We start from the raw sequence: 14,275 nt of genomic DNA, 5'->3' as shown, positions 1-14,275 counted from the left end.
TCTGTGGACGTGCCTCAGTCCACGTGCCCCAAGCAGAGGTTATGTGGCACTTGCCGTTGACAGATCAGCCCTAATTAGAGAGGCTTCGCGTCTCTGGGTGATTTGTACTTTAGACGCTTGAAGACACTCCCTTTGAAAAGACAGTTGCTCCAGTGTACTTTTCTTAAAAAAAAAATTGGCCTTGATGTCATGTATTACTCAATGAGGACAGAAGGGAACAGGGTGGGGAGGCCTTGGCTCTAGAATTTACTTCCTTTCTACTTCAAGAGAATCCCTGTTCGTCGGCCTTCAGGGCAATGTGCAAAAGGGGACCTTTGTCTCAATTTCTGAGAATCAGCCAAAAAAAAAAATGCAGCTCAACTGCCCGGAATAACCTTTACCCCTTATTCATCTATCTAATAAATAGTTTTCTCTATCTCCTTTCTGTTTATAAAATGGGCAACCACCCTTCTTACAGGATGACTCTGAATTTCAGAATATTGCTAAATCCTTAAGGACACGGTAGGCAATTACGAATATAGTGCTTTGTGGCTGATGCCCAGCTGCCACGGTGAGAAACACCTGGTGACGTCTGGTTGGGTGGACTGGGTTTCACTCCCAGGAACATGCAGAGGGTCTGAAATGATCTCCAGTGTGGCTGATTCAGGCTCATTTGGCTACAAACACATGGTGACTGGTTAATCAAGGAGCAACCCAATTCTATTCAGTTAGTAAACCAGAGTTTTAAACTGCCCTTGGAGTATTGTCCATCAGGCCTTGTACTGATGCTAAAGTTCATTTATCACGAGTTGGCAACAGTCTTTATGGCCTCACCAGAATTGGTGACTCATGGAACCAATCAAGGACCAGCCAAGAACAAAGCAGAATCAATAAACGGATCGCAAATCTGGAAGTTGCTCAAGATACAGCTCAGAGCATCCTATTATCAACCTTGGTTCAAGATCTATGTGGCTGATACCAGAAACATAAACAATTGGAAGGATTAGTTTCTCCAGGCACCACCAGAAACCACTGAAAAGGATTTTGCACAAAGCAAATTTGCTTGGGGTGGAGAGCAGTTTGTCCCTTGTGGCATCTGACACCTGCAGAGCATTGCCCCCGTGCCAGGCTCTGCTCGAGGTGCAGGAAGGCTGCAGCTGCTGGGAGACAGTTTCCCTCTCCCACCCCGTCCGACAGCTCCCACCCCTGCTTGGCTTCTGTCTCTCAACCGCCCTTTTCCTGTTCTCTCCCCTTCCTGAGGACACATTTCTCTCCTGCTCACACACAAAAAGCAAACAAATGGATGGAGCCTGAAACACGACTTAATAGAAGTCTCCAGGTAGGAACGATTGAATGAACACAGCAGTATTCCTACCTGTAGATTCTCATTTATTTCATCTATTTATTCCACAGTGATGTATTGACCTTGTGGATGTGCCAGATTCTGTAGCAGGAGCATGGCACGTTTTAGACGTCACCTGTAGCTCCCTGAGCCTCGAGCGGTAGGTTAGCCGGGGAAGCAGAGAGATGGGCTTCACCAGTTCCTGAAGAGCCCAGCAGGCTGAGCGGCGCACTTTGAGATTTACACTGGAAGCGGTGAGCAGCCTTCGGTGCGTGTCAAGCAGCCAGTACAACACGATCCGGATCTCGCTCACCACTGCGGGGCACGGAAGGCCCAGATTAGAGACAAGGAAAACAGACCGGAGAAGGGGCTGGAATTGAGGCAGTAGAATAAAACTGGAGTGGAAGGGCAGGTTTAGAGATAACAGGGAGGCAGAATCTAAAAGACTTAGAAACTCAACAGATTCTAAGAAAGTGAGGGATGAGTGAAAGAAATGAATTTAGGAAGCGTTTCAAATTTCCAGCTTGAGGGACTGAAGTTTCTAGCACCTAGAGGAGGAGCAGATTTAAAGGGAAAGATGGTGAGCTGGGTTGCTGTTTTTTTTAACAGCTTTACTGAGAAATAATGCACATAACATCCAATTCACCAATTATACAATTCAATGGTTTTCAGTGTATTTAGAGTTATGTAAACATCACCGCAAGCAATTTTAGAACATTCTCATCCCAAAATGAAACGCTTTAGCTGTCACCCCCAAACTCCCTAACCCCCAGCCCCAGGCAACTACATTAATTTATTTGCTGTCTTTAAAGTTTGGACTACTCAGGATATTTCATATAAAGGGAATCACTCAAATGTGGACTTGTGTCTGGCTTCTTTCTCTTAACTTCTTTCACAGGGAACATCCACATATCAGTACCTCATTCATTTTATTGCTGGATAATATTCCATCGTATAGATATTGCACATTTTGTTTATTTATTCATCCATTGATGGACATTTGGGTTGTTTCCACTTTTTGGCCTATTGCAAATAACACAGCTACAAACTCATGTACAGTTTTTCTATTTGGACTTGTCTTTTCATTTCTCTCAGGTATATGCCTAGAAGAGATATCGCTGGATCATATGGTAACTCTATCTTCAATCTTTTGAGGAACCAGCAGACTGTTTTCCAAAATGGCTACACCATATTACCTTCCTGCAAGCAGCATGAGGCTCCCATATCACCACATCCTCTCCAACACTGGCTATGATCTCTCTTTTTTATTCTAGTCACTAAATGACTATGTAAGGTGAAATTTGAATGTGCTCACTTAAAGGTGCCTGGGAGACATGCAAGGACTGGCAATGTTCAGTGGTCTGGGGCTCTGCGCACGTTCTAGAGTAGAAAGTGGAGATACCCACACAATTAGCATCACTTAGAGTCGCTGAAGCCGCTGGTGTTGGGGAGATACCTAGAGAACCAGAAGGGAGTTCTGGGCAACAGTGATGTTTAAGAGGCAGGTAGAAGAAGCAGAACCTGCTAAGGAGATGTAGAAAAAAGGACTAGAGAGTTAGAAATGCATAGAAGACCCTGGTGACAATGCAGCCAAGGAAAGAGGGAGTTTGAAGGAAAAGGACCCAACTGTGTCAAGCTCTATGGAGATGTCAATTAAGAAAACCAAAACACGTCTTCTGGCTCCCTGGAGGGGAGCAGCCTCCGGGGGTGGGAGCAGAAGAGAGGAGGGGAAAGCATGGAGTGGTGACGTAAAAGTGCCGTGGCAGATAGAGAAAACAGGACACTTAGAATACCACTGGGGATCTCAGGGAAAGGACAAAGGATGGAGCTGTGAGAGTTCTGTGAGAAAGAGCAGGCAGGACACTGACTTCGCATCAGGTGTCGGGGGTGGGCTTTCATAAGGAACCAGCCACACGAAGCGGAATTATCATGCCAGAGAGCACTCCAGCCTGCTTAGGGCTCTGAGAGAAAATGTGTCCTTGTGTCACACACATCATGGTTAAATTCTCAACATATATTCCATATCTGCCCCATTTTACAGCAGCTGTGCATTTTGGGGAATTGATCCAGCCCTAGGTTAGGTCCTGCTTTCTCTAAGCCAACTATGACACTCAGGTGGCGATTGCCTGTGGCGGGGTCAGGAATTAGCTCAGGGCATTCTTCTGTGGATGGGTGGGGGGTGTACAGCTTAAGTTGCCTGAATTAATTAGACTGAAGGTGAGAACTAGTGTTACACAACTAAGGGAGAAGGTCTCCTCTTTCCCACGAAGTATTAACAAAGTAAGACACGATACTCGTGTGGCAATAGCTTTTGCAGAACTGGGTACGTAAGTAAATTGGTCAAATCTCAGAATGCTTCCCAGAGAAGCATTCCTCCTCCGTGCTTGAGGAGAGATGCTTTCTCCCTCTCTCCAGGTAGACTCAGATGAGGAAGGATGCAGCTTTGATTGCTATCAGATTGCTGTCTTAGAGCCACAGTGGGACCAAGCTTTAGGGTGAAAACAGTGCTATGATGGCAGTACAGAGAGAAAGAAAAACATGGGGCTTGACATTATTGAGCTCCAAAATCAACCAACCTTGAAATGCAACCTACTTTAGACTAACGTGTCTGTTAGTATAGACTCCATGTGTAATACAGACTGCAAACTAATATTTTTACATAATGTCTGAGCAAGCTTAAGCCAGTTTTTGGAATTATCTTTAGCTGGAAACATCCTAAGACTCTGCGTGCTTGAGTAATTAAAGTCCATGGTGCTGGAGCACATTGAGCAAGAGGCAAGTAGAAAGTTTAGCATCAGCTAAATCATGCAAGGCCTCATAACCACAATGATTACTTTGGATGTCTCTCAAAGTGCAGAGGGCAGCCACTGAAGGATTTATGAGCCAATGGTATGAATGGATTGAGGTTTTAAAACTATCTCTTTGGCTACCCTGTGTGCAATGACTAGCAAGGGGATGAAAATGAAAGCAGGGAGATCAGCTTAGGCAAATAACAGTAGTGGCTTGGTCAAGAGAAGTGGCCTGGAAAACGGGAGAAGGGGATCCATGGAATTTAGAAGATAAGAGTATTTGGGACTTAGCAAGTTCTTGGAGGGTCATTTTCTTCAACAGGGAGAGCTAGAGAACTGGCTGGAAGTCCATGGCTGTAGACCAGTTATGCTGCCTTCCCCGATGGACTGGGCTGTGCCGGCCCCTTCAGATTGCATTGCTGTCTAGTTCCCAGCAACTGCCCAGCACCACTTTCCTGTTTGTGAATCACTGACACATGGAGCCTCTGGCTTTCCCAGAGACCATCCACAGGGACCAGGTAGCACCATCCTGAAAGTGGAGGAGTTAAACCTTGTGTGGGAAACTTGGACCAAGAACTCTAGATTAGAGGACTCAAAATCCTTAGGATGGCACTACTCCCCAGAGTGACCTAAAGATTCAACACAATCCCTTTCAAAATTCCAGCTAAATTTTCTGCAAAAATTTGCAAGCCGATCCTAAAATTCATATAGAAATTCAAAAGATACAGAATGGCCAAAACAATCTTGAAGAAGAACTTAGTTGGAGGATTTGCACTTCCCAATTTTCAAAACTTACTACAAAGCTACACTGATCGAGATAGTGTGGCACTAGTACAAGGATAGACATATGGACAGACAATGAAAGAGAATCGAGAATCCAGAAATAAACCTTCATGTTTAGGTTGAGTTGATTTTCTACAAGGATAGAAAGATGTTTCAATGGGGAAAGAATAGTCTTTTCACCAAATGGTGCTAGGCTGGGACAATTGGATATCCACCAGAGAAAGAATAAAGTAAGACCCCTTTCTCATACATACACAAAAATGAACTCAAAAGAGATAGTTAGATGAAAGACCTAAATATGATTGCTTAAAGTGTAAAACTCTTAGAAGAAAACATAGGCGTAAATCTTTGTGACCTTCAGCTGGGCAATGGTTTCTTATATATAACACCAAAGTCACAAGCAAAAAGAAAAAAAACAGATAAACTGGACATCATCAAAATCAAAAATTTTTATTCTTTAAGAACAACCATTAAGAAAGTGAAAATAGAGGCCACAGAATAGGCTCGCCCTTGGCAAGGAAGTGACCTTAGTTCAAAAACCCTGTCCTGATAGGAAAGAGCTGGTTAAGTGAGATTGTTCCCTCTTGGAAATTAGAATGGGGACACCCTAAAAGAATTGGGCCATTAACAACTGGAGAGAAACTAAGATGACGAAGAAGAAAGAAGGTGTGGGCGTGCAATGGCTGTCAGGAACCGAGTTATTACTAAGTGAACGCCGTGGAGACGCAGAGCCTGGGCGAGCCCCGGGCCACATCAAAGGCCGAGGCTGCCGAGGGCTCCCGGGCCCGCGTCCTCCGGCTGTGCAGCCCCTCTGTGTCCCAGCGGATGAGCTCTGGGCTCCGTGGAGCACGTCAGGTGAAGTGCAGCCACCTGCGGCCGCGGGCCCAGCTCGGTCTCCGGCTGCCAGGAGCACGTCCTCAGTGCCAACCCCTGCCCTCCTCCCCGACGGCCCGCGCAGGCTCCCTGGGTGCCATCCCCACCTGCAGGTATCGCAGGAGCCACAGGCCGTCCGGCTGCAGCGTGGATGTGCGGCGCTGAAGGCGGAACTCAGCTTCCTTTTGGCCTCAGGAGTCGATTCTGAATGAAGTGTCAGACTTAACCGGGAGCAAGCGGAGACTGCCCAGCCGGCTCCTCTCTTCCTGTCTTCCATTCATCCACCGCGGTGCTCTTTAACTTGGTGTCTTTTTACTTATAGGGAACTTTTCAGATCAGATATAAGCCTTACCTTTTTTTTATGTGATGGGGAAATCGACACATGCGGTCCCATGAATAGTGAGGAACTCACAGATGTTATCGACACTGCCCTCGGCCGCTCTGTCCTTCCTGTCAGTGCCTTCTGACCGTCTTGTCTTGATTCCGGGGATGTCCAGCCCCTTTTCCAAGTCTCGACTGTCAGTGGTTCTGTCTGAGAAGATAAGCCTCCGGCCTTGCAGCTGTCAAGGAGGCTAGGCAGGCAGGAGTGAGAGGAGAGGCCCTCGGATCCGGGCCAAGTTCCCGGCCAGTGGACAACTGCCACATTCTGGAAGACATAGAAACTCATCCAGATTTTTCTGAGTGTTGACTTTGCTGCTTGGGCTTTAATGTGGCATAAATCCCGTCCTTTAACGTAACAAGATTCAGGGCAGGTCCTGTCACTGAACTATTTGTTAAGCCCACACCGTGAGCAGGCTGTGCTGCTGTGTGGCCGGGGCGCAAGATGGAAAGGAACCCTTCCCCGTGCTCGAGGACCTGTGGCAGGGGACACCACAGCCTATTCCATGCCCTTGACAGGAGAAGTCCCAGACGCTACCTTCTGGAGCCAGCTGGAATGGGTAAAATTGTTGGCGTTCACACTGCAGCTCCATGAAACTAAACCTCTAACCCCCTGTCGAGTGGGACCCTAGCAGCCCCTGCTCCACGCTGCTGTGAGGAGTGTGTTAACCACCATCACACATTTAGTTAACTATTTTAGAACTCCAGAATGTGTCGTAATGATATTTGCCATTATTGCCAAGATACTGGCTTAGTTTTACTTTGTATAGACATAACTCGTTGTTAATTTGGCACAGCTCAATTCCAAAATTCATCTCTTATTTTTTTCTTTTTAATGTATACCATCAGAAATGTTTATTTGAAGGACTGTGAAGCTAAATTTCAGCTCAGACAAGAGTGTTCTTTGTACTCTGAAACAACATTTAATTTATATAAATTGAATAGAGTCCCAATCTCCAAGGTCACCCTTTCATTTAAACTACAGGAATTTATTCCCATCAGAAAATTCTATGATTGATTTTATCTAACTTTTAAACATCCCAAATGTTGAATTCTTGTTAATGGAAAATATTACATAGTCAGTGCTAGATCACCTTGAATCAACTATAACAACTGCCCACTTACCCTCCCAGTTCTCTGCTTCCCTTGCAGCCATTCTGGAAAGATGGATTTACGCCTCTGATCTGCACATCTTCACTTTCCTTTTACTCTTGAGACCGACCGGTCTCCTTCCCTCCCCTCACCTCCCCACTGAAGCTCTTCTCAAAAGCTAATGGCTCATCACTAACTCATCTATGGATGCTGTTCTCGCCTCATCTTTTTAAACCTCTCAGCGGCGTTTGATTCAATTGACTGCGTCTTCCCCTGGAAAGTTCTCTCACTTCTTAGGCGTCTCATGGATGTGGCGTGATGCCCAGCAATGTGCAGGGAAAGCCTGATTTGTAGTGTTGGCCGATTTTCACAGTGTAAAGACGACAGATTTCAAGCCACCACCACGACGTCACTGTGCAGGCTGAGAGGCCCTGCGAGCCCCCAAACACCACTCACTGTGCACTGGAGGACGCTGAGCTCTGGGATGGCAAGGAGCTTTGTTTTTGTAAAATGTTTAATAAGATTTAATTAAAAATTCAGAAGAGTAAATTTTAAAATTTCAGTCATCTTTAAATAATTTTCATTTTTAAAATTGACATTAAATAGCTTCTCTGAAAACCTCAATAAAGCATACATTTTTATGAAAAAAGAAACATGTATACATACTTTGGCTAGAAATACATTGTGTTTTGACTCCTTGAAATCTTGATTTTAACAATGTACTTAGTGATTTTTCTATAATGACAGCAAAAATGAATTTTGTGACATAAATACATCCACAATCTATAAATTGTATGTCTTTATTTTATCATTCATCTAAACCACATTGGCCCATCTGCAGAACTTCTGAATAGGTAATGATAACTAAACATGGTTGTCTTTGATATTTTGTCAAATTTTAGTATCTTTACATATATTTTTTAATATCATTACTACAAGGAAGTGTTTGTTAAGACAAGAGGTCAGAGCATGCTTGCATTGCACAGCTTGTTAGCTTCATTTATGACTTTTAAGTATTTAGACATACTGGATGTGGTCTCCATTTGTGCTCCAGGCAAATCACAGGGGCTGAGTGCTTACAGATATTACACAACATAACAGCACGGTAAAGTGATCAGGTGAACTTCACTATCCCCACAGGCCCATTTGATTCCAAAGCCGGAGTTAGAAGAACGGCAGTTTACTGCTGTGTCAGTTTGAATGTATTATGTCCCCCAAATGCCATTATCTTTGCTGTAATCTTGTGTGGGCAGACCTATCAGTGTTGATTAGATTGTAATTCTTTGAGTGTTTCCATGGAGATTTGCCCCACCCAGCTGTAGGTAATGACTCTGATGAGATAATTTCCATGGAGGTGTTGGCCCTGCCCATTCAGGGTGGGCCTTGATCAGTGGAGCCATATAGATTAGCTGACAAACAGAAGGAACTCAGTGCACCTGTGAGTGACATTTTGAAGAGGAGCTACAGCCAAGAGGGACACTTTGAAGAAAGCACAGCAGCTACAGATGAGAGAGTTTGAAGACGGCCATTGAAAGCAGACCCTTGCTCTGGAGAAGCTAAGAGAGGACAAATACCCCAAGTGCAACTAAGTGACATTTTTGAGGAACTGCAGCCTAGAGAGGAATGTCCTGGGAGAAAGACATTTTGAAACCAGAACTCCGGAGCAGATGCCAGCCACGTGCCTTCCCAGCTAACAGAGGTTTTCTGGACACCACTGGCCATCCTCCAGTGAAGGTACCCGATTGCTGATGTGTTACCTTGGACACCTTATGGCCTTAAGACTGTAACCAAATAAACCCCCTTTTATAAAAGCCAATCCATCTCTGGTGTTTTGCATTCCAGCAGCATTAGCAAACTAGAACAACTGCCTTCTGCCTATTTTGAACAGGAAAATTTTTTAATAAAATAAATGTTTTAAAAAATATCTTAGTTCAAATCAGGAATTCATATGTTTTCCAAATGCTACTAAACTGAAAAGAAAAACAGATTAACAATTTTCCAAACTTGAGTCTGAACTAATTTATTCTGTTTGAGACCTTGATAATTGCATGACAGATGAGAACATGACCACATTATTTGTGAAGAAAACACCATTTTATGACTCAGAAATTTCACAAAGCCATGGAGGAGCTTGGAAAAAAGTGAGAATGAATGACACAAAAATGGAAGCTGGAAATACAAGGCAGAAGTAAGCTAGAGTAGCAGTAGCAATGTAGTGCTTTCAAATGAAATGCAGGGAGGAGCAGAACTGGGGACGATCACCCCATCCTTTATCCTTTCTTCCATGCCACGCTAGAGTCTTTTTATTTGCTGTATAACCTTCACCAAAAATGCAGAACCTTTGGCTCCTCCTCGAGCCACCCCAGCATCTCACTCATTGTACGACGGATGCTTCACCGTGACTCATTTCAATGGCTGTTTTGAATTATTTCCTACAGGGGAAAGGACCAGAGTTTAACAGGCCTCCCATCACAATTTGTTCCCACGCATAAAATATAAAGGCTCTGCGATACGGGAGCCAACGCAAGGCTGTTTCTAGCAGTGAGAAGGCAAAGGCACGTACGTGGCAGAGGCCCCGGACATGAGGGATGACATGAGCGTAAAGAAAGCACCGGCACTGTCAGGAACTAGATGTGTGTTCCCTGTTTGCTGTGCGTCTGACCATGCAATGGGGTTGGTGATCGCTGCAGGTGGTGTGAAGGCATTTTAGTGACAAAACTCGAGTGATTACTAACCTTTCTTTTATTGTGTGTTATTTCACTTCATTTTAAGTGAAGTCACCACTTTGAATCCCTTAGGGATTAAGAATTTTCCTTCTATGTAATTTTGAAGAGGGTCGGCATCATGAATAGCATTTCCAGCTGTGGCTTCCTGGGAAGATAATATGTTCCTGGAGCACACTGAAGGCAAATTTCTTGTTATGTCACCTTCTCTTGACAGATCACTACTGAAATGTCGAAGCTGCAGAAGGACCTTGTCTGATTCCTCATTCTGAACTTGGCCCCACAGTTTTGCCCTCCCTCAGCCCCCTCTGGCTTTCCTTAGAAGGGCTTATTCTGTTGCCATCTGCTCGTGCTATTTGTTTAATGTCCACCCCACCAGATAAAGTCCTTTGAGTGTGGAGACCATGTCTGTTTGGTTCCCCGCCGTGACCCTGACACCCTGCACTGTTTCTAGCAGACACACCTGCTCACAAATGTTTTCTGAATGCATTTCACGCCTCTCACTCACAGAGACCGTCTGGTGGCACTGATGTGCTCTGAGCGTCACAGTGTAGAGAGAAAAATGAAGTTGCAGAGAGAGGGAGGATGTGACAGAGACTTGAAGGTCGCCAACATGTCAGATTTCTCAGTGAGCACACACCCAGGAAAAGGCTTAAGGAAGTTGAAAATGGGTTTTATTTTGGATGGAGATGGGTAGGAGGGTCAGTTAGGTGGGCCTGGCCTTAGGTCCCATCTTTTGAAGCGATGCTGGGCAAGGAGAGCTGCGTGTCATCTTGAGTTCCCCTTGCTTAAGAAAACTGTGACTTGCAGATCCTGGAAGGGAGTGGTTCATGCCTGCTGCTTTCTAGAGTGGATGGTATTTGCCTCAACCCCTGTAATCCCAAGGGCAGTTGTTCCAGTTATAGTATTTACTAATATAATGGGCCCCTATGGGGCAAAAAGATTTTCAGGCTCTAGCTTGAGAGGTTTTATCCATGAGACCTCATAGATAAAATCCCTTCTCAAGTGTGGAAAGCATCCCAGGTTTCCGTTCATCTTCTACCACGAAAGGTTCTGTACTCCGCGGAACTGTAGGTAGGGTTGACTTTGGCCCAACGTGAGCACGTGATAAGTGACAGCATCTGCACGGCACCCCCTCCCACACTGAATGAGAGATCTCTTATTCATCTGGCACATGGAAGATGCCCGAGAAATATCTGCTGAAGGAAAAACTCATGCAAAAGTGCCTCATGTGAGGGTATCTGTTCCCCACGTTCTCATCCCATCAGGATGAAGACCCCAAAGGTGGGGCCTGCTGGGCATCAAGGAGATGGCACCATAAATCCAGCAGGACACTGTTAGGGACTCAGAAAAGCCCTTCACACGCCCCCACAGGAGTCTCCGCAAACGCAGGCATTGATTTCCTATACGGTCATCGGAGATCCGTGCAACACGTTGGAAGGCTGGATTAAACGTGACGAGAATGGGACCAAGTAGGAGAATTCCATGAGATGCGTGAGAAGTAAGAGCAGTGGATCAGCTGGGAATCGAGCAGGGCTTTGCTCTCTGGGGCAGAGCAGCTGTGATGTCGGAGGGCAGGAGAGTTGGCTTCCCTGCAGGCAGACGCCGCTGCCCTGTTCTGTTTAGAGAACCTGACGGAGGCTTTGCAGCCTCTAGAGAGTGTGTCGAGGTCTCTGTGGTGGATGGGAAAGCAGCTACCTCACAGCATCTTTAGGAAGCTTAGCACCTTCCTGTCAGCATAAAACAATGGGAGTATTCTCAAACCCCCATGAGACGGGCGGCACACCTTTAGAGACGCTAAGTAGATGACTCCTCACAGGTCCCCTGAAAGCAACAGAACAAGTGCGTTGTGGAAGTTAAATAACAGAGGAGGGCAGAGTTGGCAAGCTGGACCCCCATGCTTGGAGATCCCTACCTGCCATGAGGATCCTCAGGACATTCCCCCGGGGGCTCCTGGGCTCTCTCCAGCCCAATCCCCGGGCAGCTCCACCTTCGGGAAGTGGCCCAGGCCCTGCCTGCCCTCCTGGAGCACACCTGGTGCAGGATGTGCCGTGGGCAAGGGGCCCCCTTCCTCCGGCTCGTACCTGCCCACATCGTCACCCACACAGTCCCTCACTGGGGAGAGAGGAGCTGCCTGTCAGTCACGCCCGGTACAAAGCGTCCTTGGGGGACGTTGTCCATCCTCTCACAGAGTCATCCCTGCGCCCGCGGCCCGACGTCAGGCAAGCCTCCTGGGCGTCTCCGCGTTGTTCCCAGGCAGCCTTCTGGGCAGAAGTTACCATGCTCTTCTATAGAATCCTTTAAAAGTAGGTAGATTGCATGGATTATTTAAAACATTTAAACGTAATTCCTGTGGAAATTAATAATGAGAAAGAAAGACCAGTAGCTCCTTATTCATACAACCTTGACACACCCAGCTCTACAATCTGCTTACAGTGAGAAGCAGTGTTTGACGGGCTCAGAGCCCAGGGCTTCACCCTGAGTCAGGCCTGTTCTGTGTCCCCGCTCCGTGCTTGCTGTCGTTGCCATTTCCTCAGCATTTACTAGTCGGGATTTGCCTACTCACTTACCAGGCTGGGTAAATGGTGACATGTGAGAGAAATAAGGAGTCAGGCAAAAAAATGACTTTTTCCCCCCAATCAAAATGGCCAAAATAAAGCTCTGGAACTCATTTTAAAAACCCCAAAGCCCAGGCTATAGGAGTGTATATAAGTTCCGCTTTCTGACTTTGAAATTTGTGATAAATTTGAACTTCACAGATACCCACATCGTTTTGCAGGAAGGATTTAAAATCTGGTCGAATGGATGGACCGCGAGCCTGGGTGGTCAGCGAGGAGAAGGGTGCAGCGGGAGGGCCCGTCCTGCTGACCCCGCCTGACCCGGGAGCCACCGGGAACCAGCCCAGCAGGTCAGTCCACTTGCCACGGCGCTCGCTGTCCACTAAGGACCACGATGCGGGACCGTGCAGACATTTCTGGCTGACTCCACGGAGCGGTGTGTGATGCAGGAAACGTGTTCTCAGAGGATTTCCTACCAGGTGTGGTCGATAGTGTCTGCATCTCCTCTAGCGAGGCTGAGTGATGAGACGACTGACCTCCTCATTCGCTGTCTTTGGTTTAGTGATGCTGAAGGGCAATTTCATATGCAGCAAAAGGTGTAAGCCTTAAAAACGTTATTTTTTAACATCTGGTACTACTCTGAATATAATGCATTTAAAGGGTGATTTGGGTATACTGGATTTGGGGGTGGGACGTTTTTAATTTATACCTTTTATGAAATTATCATCACAACTACAGATAGTTATTTCACATTTCACATTTGATAGAATTTATCAGTCTTATATAGATACTAAATATCTTCAATTGTAAAAATTAAACCAAATGTCACTGATTTCTTTAAAACACCCAATCATTAATAAATCTGTTTCATTTCTACTCAAATTAGAAAAAAAATAGTCAATGATAGAAATGAAAATAATTTATTCTGTGACCCTGATTTTCAAATTTAAGTTTTTGTTAGATGTTTGGTGATAGGTAGACACAATCTAAGGACAGAATTACGAAAGTCATTTCAGTTGAGCATAAATATTACATGGAGTAGAAGCTAGGAGGGGAAGAAGTAGATTCCGAGGCCACAGTCTTTCTTCCAGGCTGTTGCTACTCATAATTCTGATTTTTTTTTTTTACAGGGAGCCAAAGCAACCAGGAGAAGCATGGATTATACAGTAGAATCTTAATTTTTTAGGTAGAATTTTTTATGAATAGAATAGGTGGAATCTTTTCTTTTTCAGTTGATTAGGAGCCATTGGAGATTTCCTAAAAGGAATGTCATATTCAAAGCAAAACCTGAGGAAGGAAGATGGAGTGGATGAACCAGATGGAGCAAAATGACAGATCGGCAGGAAGCTAAGAAATCGGTGACAGAGGCTGAGACCCAACACACGAAAGCCCAGACGGGCGTCCTCGAAGAGATCCCGAATGGGTAGAGCACGTCTTTACGGAAACTGTGGGGGAGAAACTTCACCGTTTGAATGCATGTGTTAGCTCTTCTCCCTCCTAAAATAACCGTAAAGGGATTTTTACCATTAACTAAAATAATGGCAATGGGATTTTTTTAAAGCCTACATTCCAAGAACAAAGAATAGACGGTGTGGCACAGGCAAATTTTGGAAACTGGAAAGCGGGTGAGCGAGAGGTGACTAGAGGAGCGGAACAGAGGAAGAGGGGCCGGAGCTGCCAGAGGGGTCAGCAGCGAGCCCACCCGGGCCGCGGAAGCCCGGGAGAGGATCGGGGTCAGTGGGACCAGGGCCCCTGAGG

Source organism: Choloepus didactylus, chromosome 12 (genome assembly GCF_015220235.1).
Source record: "Choloepus didactylus isolate mChoDid1 chromosome 12, mChoDid1.pri, whole genome shotgun sequence".
In the NCBI taxonomy this organism is placed as follows: Eukaryota; Metazoa; Chordata; class Mammalia; order Pilosa; family Megalonychidae; genus Choloepus; species Choloepus didactylus.
This window is presented reverse-complemented; position numbering follows the sequence as displayed.